This window comes from Phyllobates terribilis, unplaced genomic scaffold (assembly GCF_046119375.1).
Source record: "Phyllobates terribilis strain yellow unplaced genomic scaffold, ASM4611937v1 Scaffold_11__3_contigs__length_659146591, whole genome shotgun sequence".
NCBI classification, from domain to species: domain Eukaryota; kingdom Metazoa; phylum Chordata; class Amphibia; order Anura; family Dendrobatidae; genus Phyllobates; species Phyllobates terribilis.
This window is the reverse complement of record NW_027362771.1, coordinates 256844102-256864760: the sequence shown is the minus strand read 5'-3', so window position 1 is coordinate 256864760 and position 20659 is coordinate 256844102. Positions and strand designations below refer to the sequence as shown.

The window sequence follows — 20659 nt, the reverse complement described above, 5'->3', positions numbered from 1 at the left end:
ATGCCATTCCCTGCCAGTGACCCACCTCTCCCTAGAGGCTCCTCATGCCATCCTCGCACATGAGAAGAAGGAGCCGGACTCACATCACCATCCATCTTTCTTCTTCACAGTCCCTCTACACAGCTCCCCCGATGCTGTATAGGGGCCCGACGGAATGCAGGGACTCTTTATAGGCTCTGCCGGGCACTTGTTGCTCTGTGTACCTACAGCACACAAATGTCCCTGCCAGCGCCATGTTGTCATCCCCACGCCTCTCTCACTCCTTCAGCCGGCCTCCCTCCCTAATCTAGGACCCGGTTCTCTATGCGGCCTAGCCGCTGCGCTTGGTCCCACTCCACTCACATGCCGCCCTGCCCGGTGGCCAGGTTTCAAAAATTTAGTCCCCTGCTCCATTCTGGGCTTGCTCCAGCACGGGACACGGCCCCTGGCATTTCATCCAATCACTCGCGCAGTCTCTCCTGCACTCCCTGCGCACCGTCCTCAGCCAACCACAGCGCGTCTTGCTTCCCAGACACGCGGGAACCCTGTGCGCTCTTTCTGACGAGCTGGAACCCCTCCCCCTCCTTAGTGCCATCTTCCCCTGAGACCAATTTCGCACCACAAAGGGTGGGAAGTACATCTGCTCTATAATTGTGTGTGGTTCCCTGCTGTATAGAGGGTGGGAACCACACACACACACTCACAACTATCCCTAGCCTGTCATCTCCCCCTCCAGGAAAACCTCCCCTGGTTTTTACTTGGTTTTATATAAAAAAAAAATAGAAATAATAAAATCACACACACAAGGGGCCACGTGCCAGGTTAGTCTTCTTACTGCCCATGTTTTTTCCTGTCCACTATCCAGTGAGTCAGATGCACCATCTTCCACATACCACAGGGTTGATTGCAGCAGTGGCCCACCTTTCTTGTCCACCAACAAGTGAGTCAGAGGCACCATTTACCAGATGCCCATGGTTGTTTGAAGCAGTGGTCCACGTTTCAGTGAGTCAGGTACACCATCTACGACTTACAACATGGTGGATTGCAGCAGCGTTCCACTTTTTCTGTCCACACGCACTTTGTATCTTGTACTACATAACCGGTTGCAGCAAAGGTCCAAATGACCTATACCGCTATCCAGCGAGCCAGAACTGTCTGGAGAATCCTACATCTACCATGATCCCCATGGTTGTTAGTAGTGCGGTCCAAAGGGTCTAGAGTGCCTTCATCACATCAGCCTTTTGTCTGTTTGTTGGTACTTACCCCTCTTTTCTTATAGAGATTGGTTAACACCTGGCTCTTAGCAAGCTACAGCCAAGAATACGGGAGCCTCTTCGACCCCGGATCTGATTTCCGAACATCTTGAAGACGAGTCCTTACTTCGGCAAGAATTATATCCTTTCACTGTATTTAGAGTCATAATTCTGTTTTTCTCCTTCCGGTGATTACTCTGTTTTTCTTGGATAATTCATTTCTCCTTACCGAGACTCTTGCTCTCGCAGGATCAGCACCTGTGCCCAGCTGGTTTGATCGGTGAGTCTATCTTTACCTTCCAGTTACCTGCACCAGGCGTTTCTCCGGGATCCCTCCTCCGATTGATCGGACATCGCTGACCATAATGCCATTGTTGGTTCTCCTTTACAGCTGACGACATTCTCGATCTTCATTGCAATTATCTGTCGTGTTGTGGCTCAAGTCAGGGTAAGCGGTTCCATATACAAGGATCCTTGCTCCTTTCTGTGCAAGATGGTTTAGGTCAGTCAGGAGCTAACCAACACGCCTCAGGTATCGATTCTTGTTTTAATAACAGGGTCCAAATCAGTCAAGAGCTACCCAGGATGCCTCTGGTCATCGGTATTTGTTTCCTTAGGCTGGTTCAGTCATCATAACGACTAGAGTCCTCATCAGTAACGTCTCCTTTCACCATCCAGGCTTTTTTTTATCTGGCTCTTTACTCTGCACTATCGTTCTTCAGCACTTGGGTTCTAGCCTCAAATTTCTCCATGGTCAACTCACAAGGGAGTTGGTAAATCTCCTTCCTAGGTTTGCGTTACTTGTTCTAGCCACTCAGGTTTTTTTTTACCCCTCTAATTATCTCCTGGTTCAGTGGAGGACTTTTTCCTATCTATCATTTCTGGATCTACGGCTCAGATACTAATGTGCTTTCCAACGCTCTTCCACATGGTTCATTACATAGATCCTACAGCCTTTCTGCGCCCAGTGCGCTGGAATTGGCGTCAGTGTACCTCTTCTGGACCGCAGAGACTCCTGAATCTCTGCCAGCTCTTGGAGTTTCCATCGGCTTAGCCTCTTCTCTGTCCATACAAGGATCACTCCATGCAAGTGTATAGAGAGCGAGGTCACACCCACTGGCTGGGAGTATGCATAACTCATACATACCCTCCGGTCCTGGGTCGGAAACTGGCTAATTCCTGCAGCCCACATTGCATGCGCTGGGGGGATTCATAAGTCTGCAGTCACACAGAGTGACTGCAGACTTATTGGTTTGGACCAGACAACCCCTTTAATAAAAGTGCTACAATATATACAGCAGTGCAAGTTCTGTGTTATGTAACCTCTATTTATATGTCGTAAATCCACGTTGATACTTCCTGTGTTATTTTCTAATGCATTTTTAGCTTTGGGCTCTGAGTTTTTGCCAGTTTATGTCACTATGTCAGGTCTTTATAACACGATAAAAGCATCCAGACATATATGCTCAATACCTAGAAACTACCATTGTGCTTATACTCATTTTCTGTTTATTTTTTGCCAGTTTATATCTGGATAATTACTTCCTTCTGAAATAGATTTGGTAGATTAAAAAGAAGTAGGGTAAAGGTAAAAGTGAATATGACGGCAGGATCAGAATACACAGGGTTCATTTGTTGTCTATTACCATGGAGACGCATTGATCTGCGCTGCAATTATAATCACAATGCAGTCGGTCATTTTTATCAAATTGCCTAGATTATTTTGATTTTTTTTTGCTTGTGCTTTTATACACTCCTGACCATTTTCATCTATACATGGGTATGAATTGTTCCATCAAGCAACTACTTGCTTTAATATAACCCCGTAAGTGCTGTGATTTTGGGGGCACAGTGATTGTGCTCATGAATTTCCCTGTGAGAACGACTTAGATTGAAATCCGCTAAGCTGCAACAGTGGCCGGGGTTACAGAAAGCTCAGATCCTAGACATGTGACCCTTATTTTGCTGCTATCAAAAGCAATTGTGTCCTCACATGGAGGGGCTCCCTTTCCCACCTTATCAGCCTGCCAGTGTTAAGAAACAGCCTTGAGCCAAACAAAGTGTACACATAGTACACAAGCTCATTGGCCACACCTGGTAGTATACCCAGTGCATGCACAAAATGTTAATGCTGAAGGCGTTCGGCAAAAGAGTCTTCATTGAAGGTCCAAGGGGAAGCATTGTGCAGGGTTTACTGTGGCAAGCAAGAGCACTTTCTGGTATTGGGAACACTGGTCAACCTGCCAGCTCAATTGAAGTTCCTTTTCTAGCAATGTAAACTGTATCTGAGGTCAAAACAGTTTGTTTGTACACGGGTTTTAGTTCCCTACTAGTGATGAGCGAACATGCTCGGCGTTCGCCCAAGCATCTCACTGTTCGCCGAGTATTTCCGGGGTTGCTCAGCGGGAGTTCGGGTCCCCTCCCTGCATGTTTGGCTTTCTTTAGAGCGCCAATGAACATGCAAGGATTGTCTGCCACACACTGTAATGCCGCAGCCATGCTGGTTGTGGCATTACAGTGATTGGCTGGCCGCACAGAGTCATCAGGTCTATATCAGACCTGGCGCCGCCGTGCTTGTCAGTCTACTCCGTAATCAGGCAGTGTAGGGAGAGCTGCTGCTGAGCTAGGGAGAGATTTGCTTGTTTATTAGTTAATGTAGGTATTCTGCAAGATTCTCTACATATCCATCTCTCCTTCTGAGGACTAATCCAGCTGCAGAGATATCAGGGCTAGGCAGGCAGGCGGGAATTGGATGTTTCGCCCCCAGCAGTTCGCCCCCAGCAATTCGCCCCCGGGTACATTTCGCCCCCGCACATTTTGTCCCCAGCATTTGGCCCCCAGGATGTTTTGCCCCCGCACATATCGCCCCCAGTTCGCCCCCAGCAGTTCGCCCCCAGATGTTTCGCCCCCAGCAGTTCGCCCCCGGATGTTTCGCCCCCAGCAGTTCGCCCCCGGATGTTTCGCCCCCAGCAGTTCGCCCCCGGAGAAGCGACTTTTATTTTCTGATGAGCAAACTCCGAACATTGCCTGTTTGGGGTCGGTGTGGTTGAACTCGAGCAGACAATGTTTGATACGAACACTGAACTTTCCAGATCGGGTTTGCTCATCACTAGATACAGTATGATATGTACTGGATGACAAAAAGAAGCCATTAAATGTAACCAGATCTCATCGCGGCACTGCGCATGCGCAACAGTGTCTTGGTGAGTGGAGAGGAATCCTGCCCCCGGGATTGACTGATAAATGGGGCAGGAGTGACGTCATGTCAATGAGCGGCCGGGAGACATTCGGCCTCACTGCCGCAGCATTCATCATGCTTCATGGATCAGTGATCCTGGCAAGATGAAAAGACTGTCGGAAGCAGGAGAAGACGTCACGGGGAACCGCTAGACTGCACTCCGGGACCCAAGGAGCTGCAGCTGCGACAGGTAAGTATGTCAGTTTTTTTGTGTTCTAGTGTGATAATACTCCTTTAAGGCCAGCCAGAAGAGTCACTGGGTGAGCTGCTGAAAAGGCAGCCACAGATTCCACTGGAGCACAATTCTACAGCCTGCCACTGCTACTCACCGAGCTCAGGTTTTAGAAAGTTTCATACCCAGCAATTGTGGTCCTGTATATTTAATCCCCAGGTATGTTCAGCCCTAGATGTTTTGTTCCATGCATGTTGACCCCAAAAGTTGAGGGTGAAACATCTGGGGTCAAAATGCTAGGGGCGAAACATCAGATGGCGGCACATCCAGGGACAAAATGCTGTAAGTGAAACATCTGAGGGCGAAACATCCGAAACGTGAGGGAGCGAAATTCTAGGGGGCGAAACATCCGGGGCGAAAAGTGCAGGGTGAAACGTGCGGGAGGGAAACATACGGGGGCGAAACATCCAGGGGCGAGAAGTGCGGGTGTGAAACGTGTGGGGGCGAAACGTCCGGGGGCAAATCTTCCTGGGGACGAAATGATAGGGGCGAAATGTGCGGGGGAGAAATGTACCTGGGGGCGAACTGCTGGGGGCAAACTGCTGGGGGCGAACTGTGGGGGCGAAACTTCCTATAACCCAGGCAGGCAGCGTATATAGCAGACTGCAGTGCACATAGCAAGAGGGTCCATTCCAGTTCTGTCTGCTGGTGCTTTTACAGATATTTGTAGAAATAGCCCCAGGTATCAGGGGCCAGGAATAATTTTTTTTTTTTATCTTAAGCCTGATTATTTGCTTAAAAAGCAATCCAGAGAACACCGTTTTTATACGCCATATTCTTGTTGGCACTGCAGAATACAGCCAGGTCCTTTCCATATTACAGCGCTAAAAATCCATCTATTTAAAACTGTGGTTTGTCCGACACACAGATCAGATATAATTGCGCTGAAAATATTGCCATTTCTGGCCTCCATTGAAATTTTGTTGCAGTGTGTCAGCGAACTTATTGACACGAGGTCGGCACTGTTAAAAATAGTTACCTACAAGCCAGCTATTTAAACTGTGGTTTGTCCGTCACACAGATCACATATAATTGCGCTGAATATTCTGCCATTTGTAGTGAGCGTGGAAGATATTGTCCTTCATTTAAAATGGGCAAGGGACGGGGAACTGGACGTGATGGTGCATACAGAGGCCGAGACCGTGGGCAAGCTGAAACTGTGCCACAACAAATACCCACATCTTCTCGCTCGACCTTCCTGTCCCAATTAATAGGGGACCGCAGAACACCACTATTGAACACAGAGCAGTGTGAAAAGGTTATTGGTTGGATAGGTAAGTCTTCCACACAGTCAAGTCTCAGTAGCCATGAGTATGGACCACATATTCCTCAACCTGATCCTCCTTCCTCCCACCATGCTGAGTGCCCAGAGACCACTGATCCCACACTTGGACACTTCAAAGAGCTGTTCACTTTTCCATTTATAGATTCGGGCCTCTCGCCTGGTCCACTTGAAGCGGGGCAAGAGGAGATCGCATGTAGCAATGCCCAAATATTTGACCAGCCACGGTCATACGAAGGCGACAGTGGGAAAGTGTCACAAGAGGTGGACGATGATGAGACACAATTGCCAGAAAGTCAGTAGGAGGACCATGGTGCGGTAGTGGAAGATGAGGTGGTGGATGATATAGTAACTGACCCAACCGGGCAGGAGGACATGCAGAGCGAGGACAGCAGCACACAGGGGGAGGGAGGCAGAGCACCCCAACAGGCAGGAAGAAGCAGTGTGGTGGCCGCAGACAAAAGGCGGGCAACCGCTCCCTGTAACACCAACACGACGGAAGTTGCCAGTACAATTGTTAGGTCTTCCCGAATCTGGTTGTTTTTTAAAGACTCTGCCAATAACCCAAAAAGGCCATTTGCACCACCTGCCAGACCAGAATCAGCAGGGTTAGCAAAACTACCAGCCTGACCACCACCAGCATGATCAGGCACATGGCAGCAAAGCACCCGACTTTGTGAGCCAAACCCCAGGGTCCAGGAACAGTGTCTGCGGGTGACACCACTGCTTCTTCCGCTGTTGTGCGTACAAGACAATCCCCTGTCCATATTGCATGCAAAGATGCATGCTGCCCTGCCGTTGCACACTCTCAACTAGCACCATCAGCAAGCACGTTCTTGTCCCAGCGCAGCGTTCAGTTGTCCATACCCCAGTCCTTGGAACGCAAGCGCAAATACGCAGCCAACGCCAGACTACGAAATTCCTACATTTCACGACTGCTTGCACTCGAAGTGTTGCCTTTTAGGTTCGTGGAGGCAGAAGCTTTCCACAACCTGATGGCGGCGGCCGTTCCTCGGTACTCGGTCCCCAGCCGCCACTATTTCTCCCGGTGTGCCGTCCCCGTATTACACAAGCACATGCCCCACAATATTAGCCGTGCCCTCAACAATGCCGTTACTGGGAAATTCCATCTAACCACGGACACGTGGACAAGTGCTTGTGAGCAGGGACAGTACATCTCGCTGACGGCACACTGGGTTAGCATAGTGGAAGCCGGGACCGAGTCGGACCTTGGGATGGAACACATCCTCCCGACGCCGAGGATTGCGGGCCTTAGGTCATTCAAGGTTGCCCCCACAGTCTACAGCTCCTGCATCTCATCTTCCTCAGCCTCCTCCTCCTCTTCAGCCTCCATCTCCGAAATGACCACATCAGTCACAAGCTGGAAGCACTGCAGCACTACCTCAGCCAAGCAGCAACAGGCTGTGCTAAAGCTAATATGCTTAGGTGACAAAGCGCACAATGCTGAAGAGTTGTGGACGGCTCTGAAAGAGCAGGCAGATCTGTGGCTGACACCGCTGACCTACAGCCAGTCATGGTCGTGTGTGACAATGGCAGGAACCTGGTGGCGGCTCTGAGGCGAGCTCACACATGTACCATGCCTAGCCCATGTGCTTAACCTCATAGTTCAGTGGTTTCTCAAAACCTACCCAGAACTGCCGGATCTGCTTGTCAAAGTATTGTGTGCCCATTTTAGAATGTCAGCTACAGCTTCCTCCGCCCTTGCCGTGCTTCAGCAGCGTTTACAGCTTACAGCTCACCGACTGGTGAGTGATGTCCCCTTACGTTGGAACTCTACACTGCAGATGTTGGGAAGGATTTGTGAGCAGAAGAGGGCAGTTGTTGACTACCAGCATCAACAAGGCCATCGGTATTCAGTTCAGACTCCACACGTAAGACCTCAGGAGTGGACATGGATGTCAGACATATATACCTTCCTCCAAAACTTTGAGGACTCCACCAAGATGGTGAGCGGCGATGACGCCATAATTAGCGTCACCATCCCGCATCTCTATCTTCTGAAACGCTCTCTGCTCACAATCAAAGAGGATGCATTGCAGGTGGAGCATGATGAGATGGAGCAAGGAACCATACAGGGTGATTACACACAGCCCAGCCTCATCTCATCCCAATGTGTATTGGGTGACAATGAGGAAGAGGAGAAGGAGGAAGAACAGGAGTCTGTTCAGTGTGGATGGCCAGAGGACAGGGAGGAGGAAGAGGAGAGCATGGTCCGTCGTCCTCTTGGTGAGGACACAGAAGTCTTGCCTGTTAGCAGTTTGGCACGCATGGCTGAGTTTATGTTATGCTGCCATTCCCGTGACCTTCACATTCTCAACATTTTGGGTGACAGTCATTACTGGTTGGTGACACTTCTAGACACACGCTACAAGGAGAACTTTATATCTCTTATTCCTGAGGCGGACAGGTCTACAAAAATGGGGCAGTACCAGAAGGCCCTTGTTGCAGAACTATTAAAAAAATTCCCATCTGAAAATGCTGGCGGCAGAGGTCACAGTTTGTTGCACAACCAAGGAGTACAGGCGAGAGAGACACAACTCCAATCCAGCAGAGGCAGGGGAACACTGTCAAAGTTCTGGGAGAGTTTTCTCAGCTCCTCCCATCGCACAGGCCCCGAGGCGCGGGGTACTCTCACAAGGAGTGCAAAGTTTGGCAAGATGCTGAGAGAGTACCTTGCCGACTGTACCAACGTCCTCCGTGATTCCTCTGTGCCTTATAATTATTGGGTATCCAAGCTGGACATGTGGAATGAACTGGCTCTCTATGCCTTGGAGGTCCTGGCCTGCCCTGCCGCTAGCGTTTTATCAGAGCGTGTTTTTAGTGCCGCTGGTGGAATTATAACTGATAAGCTGAAAATGCTGACAGGCTGACTCTTATAAAAATGAACAAGGGCTGGATTGGGCCAGACTTCTCAACACCACCGAATGATAGTAGCGTAACAAACTCAAATACAGTGTCTTTTTTTGGGAGGTGTGTTCTCATGCACCTTTTCACACCCACACATGGGTATACACTTCCTGATTGTGGCTATTTGCTCTTGTCCTCCTCCTTCTCCTTATCCTCCACCACCATACCACCAGGGTGACCGTGGTCCGTGATGCATAATTTTTTTAAGGGGTGTTTATGATGCCCGTAAAAAAATGTTTTATACAGTATGTTCATGTATACCCCCCAGGGTGTTTGTCAGCCCATACACTTAGTGCATGGGAATTACAAGTATAGGAGACCCGCTCCTTTCCAATGGGAATATTTTTTCATGAGGCCCGCTACGTCTCTTCCAAGGGGCATTGGAGTAAGTCCAAATTTTTGGCAGCACTTGCATTCACTGCATAGGCAAACAGTATGGGAGACCCACTTCATAATAATGGGAACATTATTTTCAGGAGGCCCTCCTCTAAGTCTCTTCAAAGGGGTATTGGGGTGCTTCCAAAGTTTCAAAGGGGTATTGGGGATCGTCCAAATTTTGGGCTGACCTGCCACTCACTGCATACGCAATAACAGTATAGGAGACCCACTCTTTAGTAATGGGTACAACAAAGCATAGCTGGCTGATGGCTCTCTAAGAATAGCGAGGGCCGACTGGTGGCCCTTTAAGAATAGTAAAGGCCACCTGGTAGCCCTATAAAAATAGGCTTTGTGACTTTCAGAGTCCCTCCTTCATAAATGAAACAGGATATGTCTGATCATGTCTCACACACCACATATCCAGATAAGAAACCAGACAATGTGAACTGAGGTCTAAGATGGCAGACATACAAGAAAAGGAGGCATGTTCACACTAGCAAAAAAGAAGCAAGACAAAAATATATCTCATACCCTACCATAATTATATATAAATGTAAAGCAAAATTGCATAATAAATATAGGGTACTTAGTGAACTATTTTTGATCAAAAAAAGTATACAAGCCGTCCCACCAGCGGCAAGGTGACCCTAAATTGGGACGGTACCTATACTGCCTATATTAAAAACCTTACTGTATATCAAAGTTGAAGTAATGCATATAAAAGGGTAGACAAATAGGACCGGGTCCCAACTCCAGACCACCTAGGCCCGTGGTAAGCTACATATATACCAATCAGCTCAACAAAGGGCATGCCACACCCTTAAATTGCACAGAATGCAAACAAGTCAAAAAACCAGACAATGTGAACTGAGGTCTAAGATGGCAGACATACAAGAAAAGGAGGCATGTTCACACTAGCAAAAAAGAAGCAAGACAAAAATATATCTCATACCCTACCATAATTATATATAAATGTAAAGCAAAATTGCATAATAAATATAGGGTACTTAGTGAACTATTTTTGATCAAAAAAAGTATACAAGCCGTCCCACCAGCAGCAAGGTGACCCTAAATTGGGACGGTACCTATACTGCCTATATTAAAAACCTTACTGTATATCAAAGTTGAAGTAATGCATATAAAAGGGTAGACAAATAGGACCGGGTCCCAACTCCGGACCACCTAGGCCCGTGGTAAGCTACATATATACCAATCAGCTCAACAAAGGGCATGCCACACCCTTAAATTGCACAGAATGCAAACAAGTCAAAAAACCAGACAATGTGAACTGAGGTCTAAGATGGCAGACATACAAGAAAAGGAGGCATGTTCACACTAGCAAAAAAGAAGCAAGACAAAAATATATCTCATACCCTACCATAATTATATATAAATGTAAAGCAAAATTGCATAATAAATATAGGGTACTTAGTGAACTATTTTTGATCAAAAAAAGTATACAAGCCGTCCCACCAGCGGCAAGGTGACCCTAAATTGGGACGGTACCTATACTGCCTATATTAAAAACCTTACTGTATATCAAAGTTGAAGTAATGCATATAAAAGGGTAGACAAATAGGACCGGGTCCCAACTCCAGACCACCTAGGCCCGTGGTAAGCTACATATATACCAATCAGCTCAACAAAGGGCATGCCACACCCTTAAATTGCACAGAATGCAAACAAGTCAAAAAACCAGACAATGTGAACTGAGGTCTAAGATGGCAGACATACAAGAAAAGGAGGCATGTTCACACTAGCAAAAAAGAAGCAAGACAAAAATATATCTCATACCCTACCATAATTATATATAAATGTAAAGCAAAATTGCATAATAAATATAGGGTACTTAGTGAACTATTTTTGATCAAAAAAAGTATACAAGCCGTCCCACCAGCGGCAAGGTGACCCTAAATTGGGACGGTACCTATACTGCCTATATTAAAAACCTTACTGTATATCAAAGTTGAAGTAATGCATATAAAAGGGTAGACAAATAGGACCGGGTCCCAACTCCAGACCACCTAGGCCCGTGGTAAGCTACATATATACCAATCAGCTCAACAAAGGGCATGCCACACCCTTAAATTGCACAGAATGCAAACAAGTCAAAAAACCAGACAATGTGAACTGAGGTCTAAGATGGCAGACATACAAGAAAAGGAGGCATGTTCACACCAGCAAAAAAGAAGCAAGACAAAAATATATCTCATACCCTACCATAATTATATATAAATGTAAAGCAAAATTGCATAATAAATATAGGGTACTTAGTGAACTATTTTTGATCAAAAAAAGTATACAAGCCGTCCCACCAGCGGCAAGGTGACCCTAAATTGGGACGGTACCTATACTGCCTATATTAAAAACCTTACTGTATATCAAAGTTGAAGTAATGCATATAAAAGGGTAGACAAATAGGACCGGGTCCCAACTCCAGACCACCTAGGCCCGTGGTAAGCTACATATATACCAATCAGCTCAACAAAGGGCATGCCACACCCTTAAATTGCACAGAATGCAAACAAGTCAAAAAACCAGACAATGTGAACTGAGGTCTAAGATGGCAGACATACAAGAAAAGGAGGCATGTTCACACTAGCAAAAAAGAAGCAAGACAAAAATATATCTCATACCCTACCATAATTATATATAAATGTAAAGCAAAATTGCATAATAAATATAGGGTACTTAGTGAACTATTTTTGATCAAAAAAAGTATACAAGCCGTCCCACCAGCGGCAAGGTGACCCTAAATTGGGACGGTACCTATACTGCCTATATTAAAAACCTTACTGTATATCAAAGTTGAAGTAATGCATATAAAAGGGTAGACAAATAGGACCGGGTCCCAACTCCAGACCACCTAGGCCCGTGGTAAGCTACATATATACCAATCAGCTCAACAAAGGGCATGCCACACCCTTAAATTGCACAGAATGCAAACAAGTCAAAAAACCAGACAATGTGAACTGAGGTCTAAGATGGCAGACATACAAGAAAAGGAGGCATGTTCACACTAGCAAAAAAGAAGCAAGACAAAAATATATCTCATACCCTACCATAATTATATATAAATGTAAAGCAAAATTGCATAATAAATATAGGGTACTTAGTGAACTATTTTTGATCAAAAAAAGTATACAAGCCGTCCCACCAGCGGCAAGGTGACCCTAAATTGGGACGGTACCTATACTGCCTATATTAAAAACCTTACTTATCCAGATAAGGTTGTAAAATGTTAAAATTACATTTCCCGGTGAATGCATTTGTCACTGTTTAAAGCAATGCAAAAGTGCAAAAACGCTACGTGTGAACATAGCCCAAGGTGTGGAGGAGTATGCTTGGTTTTGGTTATTTATTTTGCCTTATATACAAGTCATTACCCTGGAAAGGATGTTCCTTAACATATTTCCCAAGAAAATCCATTTTGGTTTCGTTTTAGTATATATTTTATTGTCCGTAAAAGTGGCGTAATACCTCTGCCAACATTGTTGACAGAAGTGACCTGGGAGTCAGAAATGCTTCCAGGGTTCTTCCCCATGCTGTTCCCATGTCATTTGAGCACTGTTCCCATCGATTTAGGCAATTTTTAGGCCCTCTGCAGACTGCCGGGGGGAGCCGCCTGAAGAATGCTCGAGTTTCCTATAGACTTACATTGGACTCGTTGCTCGGGTTGAGCACCCGAACATTCCAATTTGCTCGAACCGAGCATCAAGCACCCAATCATTTTAGTGCTCGCCCATCACTTATTCCCTACCAGTGCTGTTCTTGTTTTAGTAGCTAAAAAGAAAAGGAGACAAGATGGCCACACATGCACACTGTTATCTCCTTTGTATACTGTGGGAATTATGGAAACTGCTTTTACATAGTTTCCGTAAACCAGAATGGAGAGCTGCATGTATACACTGCCACATCTCACCTCTCCTTGCCAGAGTTCCCAATAATGTATATAAGGTATATCCTCTGGATATGCCCATTTAAAGGAGAACCTTGGGTAATACTCATGCACTAAGGATTATGCGTTACAGGGAATCAACACCCAAGAGAAAATACTAAACATGCTCTACAAAAGGCAAAACGTAGGAATAGTTTTGCCTGGATCAGTCCTTTAAGTCAAATGAAATAGAAGACATACAGTTCAGCAGATCTTCCCATAATAGTGGCAGCCACACAGTGCCCCCCTAATGCCATATATTGAAGGCACAGATGAACAATGTAAGATTAATGGTGTAGAACAACAGAGAACGCCTTAATTGGAAGAACAGAGGTGCAGTAGACGCTTTATTCTGCTGAAGACATGTCTGCGGTTTAGCTGCATTACCAGAAACAGGCAAATAAACTACCCTTTTCTCTAACCCTTGAGAACTCCTTTAAATAATTCAACAAAAATTGTGTTATCCCTATTTATTTTGGCATTGAAATATCACAGCTTGGACCAGGGATCATGCTCTGCAAAAGTACATAAACATTGGGGACAAAAGTTTGTTTTTCTCCTTTTTAATGTTATTTAAGCACAGTTATATTTTAACTTACTCTGTTGGTTATTCAGAGGGATTGGACACATTTGGATATTCATTTCTAAAGGCAAAGGTGTCCAGAGGAACTGTCATTGCGCGATTGGGCCAGTGAAATTACCAGAGGTCAGTAGCCTACTATGTGAATACATATACATTTGAAATATACTGTGCAGTACGTTACTAAAAAGAAGATTTATCCTAGGTAATCTTAGCAGCATGACCATGATACTAAATATCACCCACATCAGACTGTTTTCCCTATATACATAATATATATGTATTATATACAGTGGGTGAAATAAGTATTGAACACGTCACCAAGTACATATGAAAAGATGCTATTGACATGAAATTCTCACCAGATGTCGGTAACAACCAATCCAATCCACACAGGCAAAGAAATCAAACAATAGATGTCCATAAATTACCGTATTTTTCGGACTATAAGACGCACCGGACCATAAGACGCACCTAGGTTTTAGAGGAGGAAAATAAAATAAAAAAAATTTAAGCAAAAAATTTGTTCATGATGCACTTTTAAGGGGGAGGGGGTCTTCTGTTGACACTGGTATAGGGGTAATGTCCCCCAATTCTGACAATATCCCCCATCCTGGTATATATGCCCCCCTTCCTTTTATACGTGGTCCCCATCCCCATCCTGGTATGCCTGGTATTCCTTCATCCTGGTATGCATGGAACCCCTCCATCCTGGTATGCATGGCACCCCTCATCCTTATCCTGATATGCATAGCACCCCTCATCCCTATCCTGGTATGCATGGCACCCCTCATCCATATCCTGGTATGCATGGCACCCCTCATCCTTATCCTGGTATGCATGGCACCCCTCATCCCTATCCTGGTATGCATGGCACTCCTCATCCCTATCCTGATATGCATGGCACCCCTCATCCCTATCCTGGCATGCATGGTACCCCTCATCCCTATCCTGGTATGCATGGCACAGTAATCCCCATCCTGGTATGCATGGCACCCCTCATCCCTATCCTGGTATGTATGGAACCCCTAAACCCTATCCTGATACGCATGGCACAGTAATCCCCATCCTGGTATGCATGGCACCCCTCATCCCTATCCTGGTATGTATGACCCCCTCATTCCTGTCCTGGTATGCATGGCACCCTTAATCCGTGTCTTGGTATGCATGGCCCCCTCATCTTTATGCTGTTATGCATGGTCCCCCTAATCTCCATCAAGCTGCACATAAAAAAAAAATAAACACTCCTACTCACTTTACTTCTCTCCTCCAGCGCTGCGTCCTGTCTGCTCGCACTGATCTCTCCATGTGAGCCGCGCATGATGTCACTACCATGCACTTCTCACAAGGAGAGATCAGCTGCTGGAAGTCACTGCTCCCCACGCCGGAACTGTTTGCGCGGGGAGCAGTGACTTCATGCTGCTTAATAGCCGGCACACAGCGTAGCCGCAGCGCAGCTCCTGCTGCTGCCAGGCTATCGCGTGTGCCCGCTTATTAAACGGTATGAATATTCACCCCTCCCCATGGCCATGTGCATGGAGAGAGGTTGAATATTCATGTCCTTTAACAGCGGGCACACGCGATTCTGGCAACAGCAGGAGCCTCGCTGCGGCTAAGCTGTGTGCCGCTATTAAGGAGCATGAATATTCATTTTCTTTAGCAGCGGGGACAGTGTAGGCTGCAGCGGGTGGCTGCTGCCTCCTGTGCCCCGCTCTTCCACCGCTACCGCTCCCCCCACACCGGTATATATACCCCCCCCCCCAACATTCGGACTATAAGATGCACCCCCCATTTTCCTCCAACATTTTGGAGGAAAAAAGTGCGTCTTATAGTCCGAAAAATACGGTAAGTTATGTGTAATAATGACAAATGACACATGGAAAAAGTATTGAACATGCTTACTGAAATTAATTTAACCACTTCGCACCAGAGCCTGTTTTTGCCTTCGTGAGCGGGCCAATTTTTTCAATTCTGACCACTGTCACTTTATGAGGTAATTACTCTGGAACGCTTCAACGGATTCCCCTGATTCTGAGATAGTTTTTTCGTGACATATTGTACTTCATGATAGTGGTAAAATTTCTTCGATATCACTTGCGTTTATTTGTGAAAAAATCAGAAATTTTGCGAAAATGTTTAAAATTTTGCAATTTTCAAACTTTGAATTTTCATGCCCTTAAATCAGAGAGATATGTCACACAAAATAGTTAATAAATAACATTTCTCACATGTCTACTTCACATCAGCACAATTTTGGAACCAAAATTTTTTTTTGTTAGGAAACTATAAGGGTTAAAAGTTGACCAGCGATTTCTCATTTTTACAACAAAATTTACAAAAACATTTTTTTAGGGACCACATCTTATTTGAAGTGACTTTGAGAGGCCTTTATGACAGAAAATACCCAAAAGTGATACCATTCTAAAAACTGCACCCCTCAAGGTGCTCAAAACCTCATTCAAGAAGTTTATTAACCCTTCAGGTGCTTCACAGGAATTTTTGGAATGTGGAAGAAAACAATGAACATTTAACTTTTTTTCACAAAACTGCTACTTTAACCTCAAATTTTAAATTTTCACAAGGGCAGCCAGAAAAAATGGACTCCAAAATGTGTTGTGCAATTTCTCCTGAGCACGCTGATACCCCATATGTGGTGCAAAGCCACTGTTTGGGCGCACGGCATGGCTCGGAAGGTAAGGAGCGCCATTTGACTTTTGGAATGGAAATTTGACTGGAATGTTGCATTTGGAGAGCCCCTGAGGTGCCTAAACAGAGGAAATCCCCAACAAGTGACCGAATTTTACAATCTACTCCTCTGTATAAATTAATCTAGTGGTGGGAAAATAAGTAGATAGGTAAATGGTCACTAAACCCATAGATGAATTCCCAGAGAGGTGTCATTTCCAAAATGGGGTCACTTCAGGGGGGATTCTGCTGTTTTGGCACTTTTCAGAGGCACTAAGTACCAGAACTAAAGAATCCCCCCTGAAGTGACCCCATTTTGGAAATGACACCCCTCTGGGAATTCATCTATGGGTTTAGTGACCATTTTAACTCAATGGATGATTTCCAGAAGCAACCCCATGGAAATTAAGTGAGCTCTACTCGAATGTGTCATTCACTAAATGAACCAAATGTTTGAATGACAAATTGGGATACATTTTTACAGTTTAAAAACGTGGTTCTGTGTGGAAGATTTTAAAGCAGTCAGTGACGCATAAGGTGTAGCGTCGGCGTCCCTGCCCCCTGCTAGGCAGGGACGCCGTTCCCCTCACCTCTCCACTCCGTGCCCGGCGGCTTCCTCCCGCTCTGCTGGCAGCGCGCGCTGCTTCCCGGCCTCTGTGCTTAGGGCGCGCGCGCGCTCCCCCTCTCTTAAAGGGGCCGCGCGCGCCGTCCTAAGGAGTCCCCGGCCAATGGCCGGAGGATCTCTCTATATATAAGGCACCTCCTCCAAAATGGAGGTGCCCGAGCAATGTTGTTGCAAAGCCTTCACTCTGCTTCAGCCCTCAGGTCCCGTTACCAGTTACCTGCCAGTCACCTGCCAGATTCCTGCTAGTTACCTGCCAGTCACTTGCCAGATTCCTGCTTGTTACCTGCCAGTCACCTGCCAGATTCCTGCCTGTTACCTTCCAGTCACCTGCCAGTTTCCTGCCTGATATCCGCTTACCTGCTTGCAAGCCTGCGGTCCGACGGTCTGCCTTCCGACACCTGTCAGTCTGTCTATGGACCAGCCTGCCCGCTCACCTGGGAGCGCTCACCTGTTACCTGCCTGCTAGCCTACCTGGAGGCTCTGCCGTCACTTGCCGTGACCACCTGCCTGTTCAGAGACTCTTGCCCGCTCACCTTGGAGCGCTCACCTGTTACCTGCCTGCTAGCCTACCTGGAGGCTCTGCCGTCACTTGCCGTGACCACCTGCCTGTCCAGAGACTCTTGCCCGCTCACCTGGGAGCGTTCACCTGCTACCTGCCTGCTAGCCTACCTGGAGGCCCTGCCGTCACTTGCCGTGACCACCTGCCTGTCCAGAGACTCTTGCCCGCTCACCTGGGAGCGTCCACCTGCTACCTGTCTGCTAGTCTACCTGGAGGTTCTGCCGTCACTTGCCGTGACCACCTGCCTGTCCAGAGACTCTCGCCCGCTCACCTGGGAGCGCTCACCAGCCACCTGTCTGCTGCCCTTCTACCCAGAGACTGTCCCTGTCACTTGCCGTGACTACCTGCCCTTCTACCCAGAGACTGTCCCTGTCACTTGCCGTGAGTACCTGCCAGTCTTCCCTGGGAGCCACCCGCTTCCTTACAAGGACTGCCCCCTTGTATAGTTGCTCAGAGGTTCCACCTCCCAGACCCGGTACAGTTTGCTCGGGCCATGGAACCCGGTGGCACCCAATCTCCCTCGCTCTCGGACCTATGCCGAACTGTCCCGTCAGAGGTCCCAACAGGAGTCAATCCTGAGCCACCTGCGGAATGTGAACTCTCGCCTGGACACTCTGACTGCTCCACCAGCAACCACCGCTAGTGTCATGACTCGCAACCCGGCAGCGCCGCTGCCCACCAATACCATGGCATCCTGCCCCGGTACCCGGCTTTCTGCACCTCCTCGCTTCGGAGGCGACCCCGCTCAAGCTCGGGGCTTCATAAACCAGTGCACCCTGCACTTTGAACTCCTGGCCCACCAGTTTATCTCCGACCGAGCCAAAGTGGCATTCATCATGTCCCATCTCACCGGGGAGGCACTGGCATGGCTTAACCCTCTGTGGGAGAGAGGGGATCCCCTGGTGTCCGACCTGTCGTCTTCCTCACTGCTTTCCGAGGAGTCTTCGATGAACCGGGACGAAGGACCTCATCTGCCTCCTCTTTGCTATGTCTCCGCCAAGGGAGTCTCACCGTCGGTCAATATGCCATACGGTTCCGCACCATCGCTTCTGAGCTTGCCTGGGATAATGAGGCCCTGGTGTCCGTCTTCTGGGAGGGCCTTTCCGGTCGGATTAAAGATGAGCTCGCCGGTCGGGACATTCCTACCACCCTGAATGACCTGGTGTCTCTGGCCACCCAGATTGACATCCGGTTTCAAGAACGCACCAAAGAGACCACCCGTGAGAGAAGGTTTCCCCGCCTAGCTCCTACTTTCCAGAAACCTGTCTCCTCTTCTGTCACTCCCCGGGCGCACTCACCCGAGTCCATGCAGATCGACCAGACCAAGTTGGTCAAATCTCGCCAAGAGTCACGCCGAGCCGAGGGGAGCTGCTTCTATTGTGGCAGTAAGGAGCACCTGATTCGTTCCTGCCCGGAGAGACCGGGAAACTCCAGTGTCTAGGACCGCTCGGAGAGGTCGCCCTAGACAAAAATAAGTCCTCTCCAACCCTGACTATGTCTGTATCTATCTCCTGGGGAGAGAACCGTCACTTTGAACTCGCCCACCTGGACTCTGGATCCGCTGGAAACCTCATCTCTCAGTCCCTGGTTGAGAAATACCGTATTCCCACCAAGTCTCTGGCTGAACCTTTGTCAGTCGCCTCCGTGGATGGAAGACTCCTTCCTGTGACCATCCTGCTCGTCACGGAACTCATAACCCTGCAGGTGGGAATGCTGCACTCTGAGGTAATCTCCTTCCATGTGTTGTCCGGACTCTCCCACTCCCTATTGCTAGGTCTACCTTGGCTCCATACACATGAACCCGTGTTGAACTGGCATTCCGGTGAAGTACACCGGTGGGGGCCGGCCTGCCACAAGACCTGCCTGGTTCCGGTTCGTCCGGTTCGTCCTCCACCTATCCCAGCTAATTTACCCGGTCTTCCGGCTCCTTACTGGCCCTAAGCTGACGTCTTCGGTAAGAAGGAAGCAGAGACATTGCCTCCTCATAGGCCATATGATTGCCCGATCGACCTGGTACCTGGTGCCACTCCACACCGTGGGCGCATTTATCCGTTGTCTGCAGCAGAAACCCGGGCCATGTCTGAGTACATAGAGGAGAATCTGGCCAGGGGATTCATCCGGAAGTCTACTTCCCCGGCTGGAGCCGGATTCTTCTTTGTCAAAAAAAAAGATGGCTCGCTTCGCCCCTGTATTGACTATAGAGGACTCAATCAGATCACGGTTAAAAATAAATACCCCCTTCCGCTCATCTCTGAGTTATTTGATCGTCTTAAAGGCGCCAGGATCTTCTCCAAGCTGGATCTACGCGGAGCATATAACCAGGTCCGTATCCGTCAGGGAGACGAGTGGAAAACAGCATTTAATACCGGGGACGGACACTATGAATACCGTGTGATGCCCTTCGGTCTCTGCAATGCTCCCGCCGTCTTCCAAGAACTGGTCAACGACATCTTCCGTGACCTTCTTTACTCCTGCGTGGTGGTATACCTGGACGACATCTTGGTCTTCTCTCCGGATCTTCCCACACACCGGAGGGATGTTCGTCAGGTCCTGCTTAGGCTCAGGCAGAACCACCTCTATGCTAAATACGAGAAGTGCCTTTTTGAGCAGACCTCTCTTCCTTTCCTGGGCTATGTTATCTCCCAGACAGGCTTGCGAATGGATCCCGAGAAGCTCTCTGCTGTCCTAAAGTGGCCCCGTCCGGAGGGCTTGAAGGCGATACAGCGATTCCTGGGCTTCACTAATTACTATCGTCTCTTCATTCCTCACTTCTCGTCACGGACTGCGCCCATATCTGCGCTCACCCGTAAGGGAGCAAATCCCAAGGTATGGTCATCCGAAGCTGAGGAGGCCTTCCTTTCCCTGAAACAAGCCTTCTCCTCTGCCCCTGTGCTGCACCGTCCGGACTGCAACAAACAGTTCTACCTGGAGGTTGATGCCTCCTCCTCTGGAGCCGGAGCGGTGCTCACCCAGAAGTCTTCCT

At 47.7% G+C, this 20659-nt stretch overlaps 1 protein-coding gene across 6 annotated transcripts in view; it reads left to right on the top strand.

Annotated features, from left to right (window-relative positions):
- Window positions 1–13824: 13824 nt before the first annotated feature.
- LOC141166004 (pendrin-like) overlaps window positions 13825–20659 on the top strand; it is a 254407-nt gene continuing 247572 nt past the window's right edge. For 3 of the 6 annotated variants that reach the window (XM_073652189.1, XM_073652192.1, XM_073652200.1), the window contains exon 1: window positions 13825–13933. The gene's annotated coding sequence lies outside the window, so the exon portion shown is untranslated. The remainder of the gene's footprint in view (window positions 13934–20659) is intronic. The other 3 variants (XM_073652197.1, XM_073652190.1, XM_073652196.1) reach the window with 2 other exon arrangements.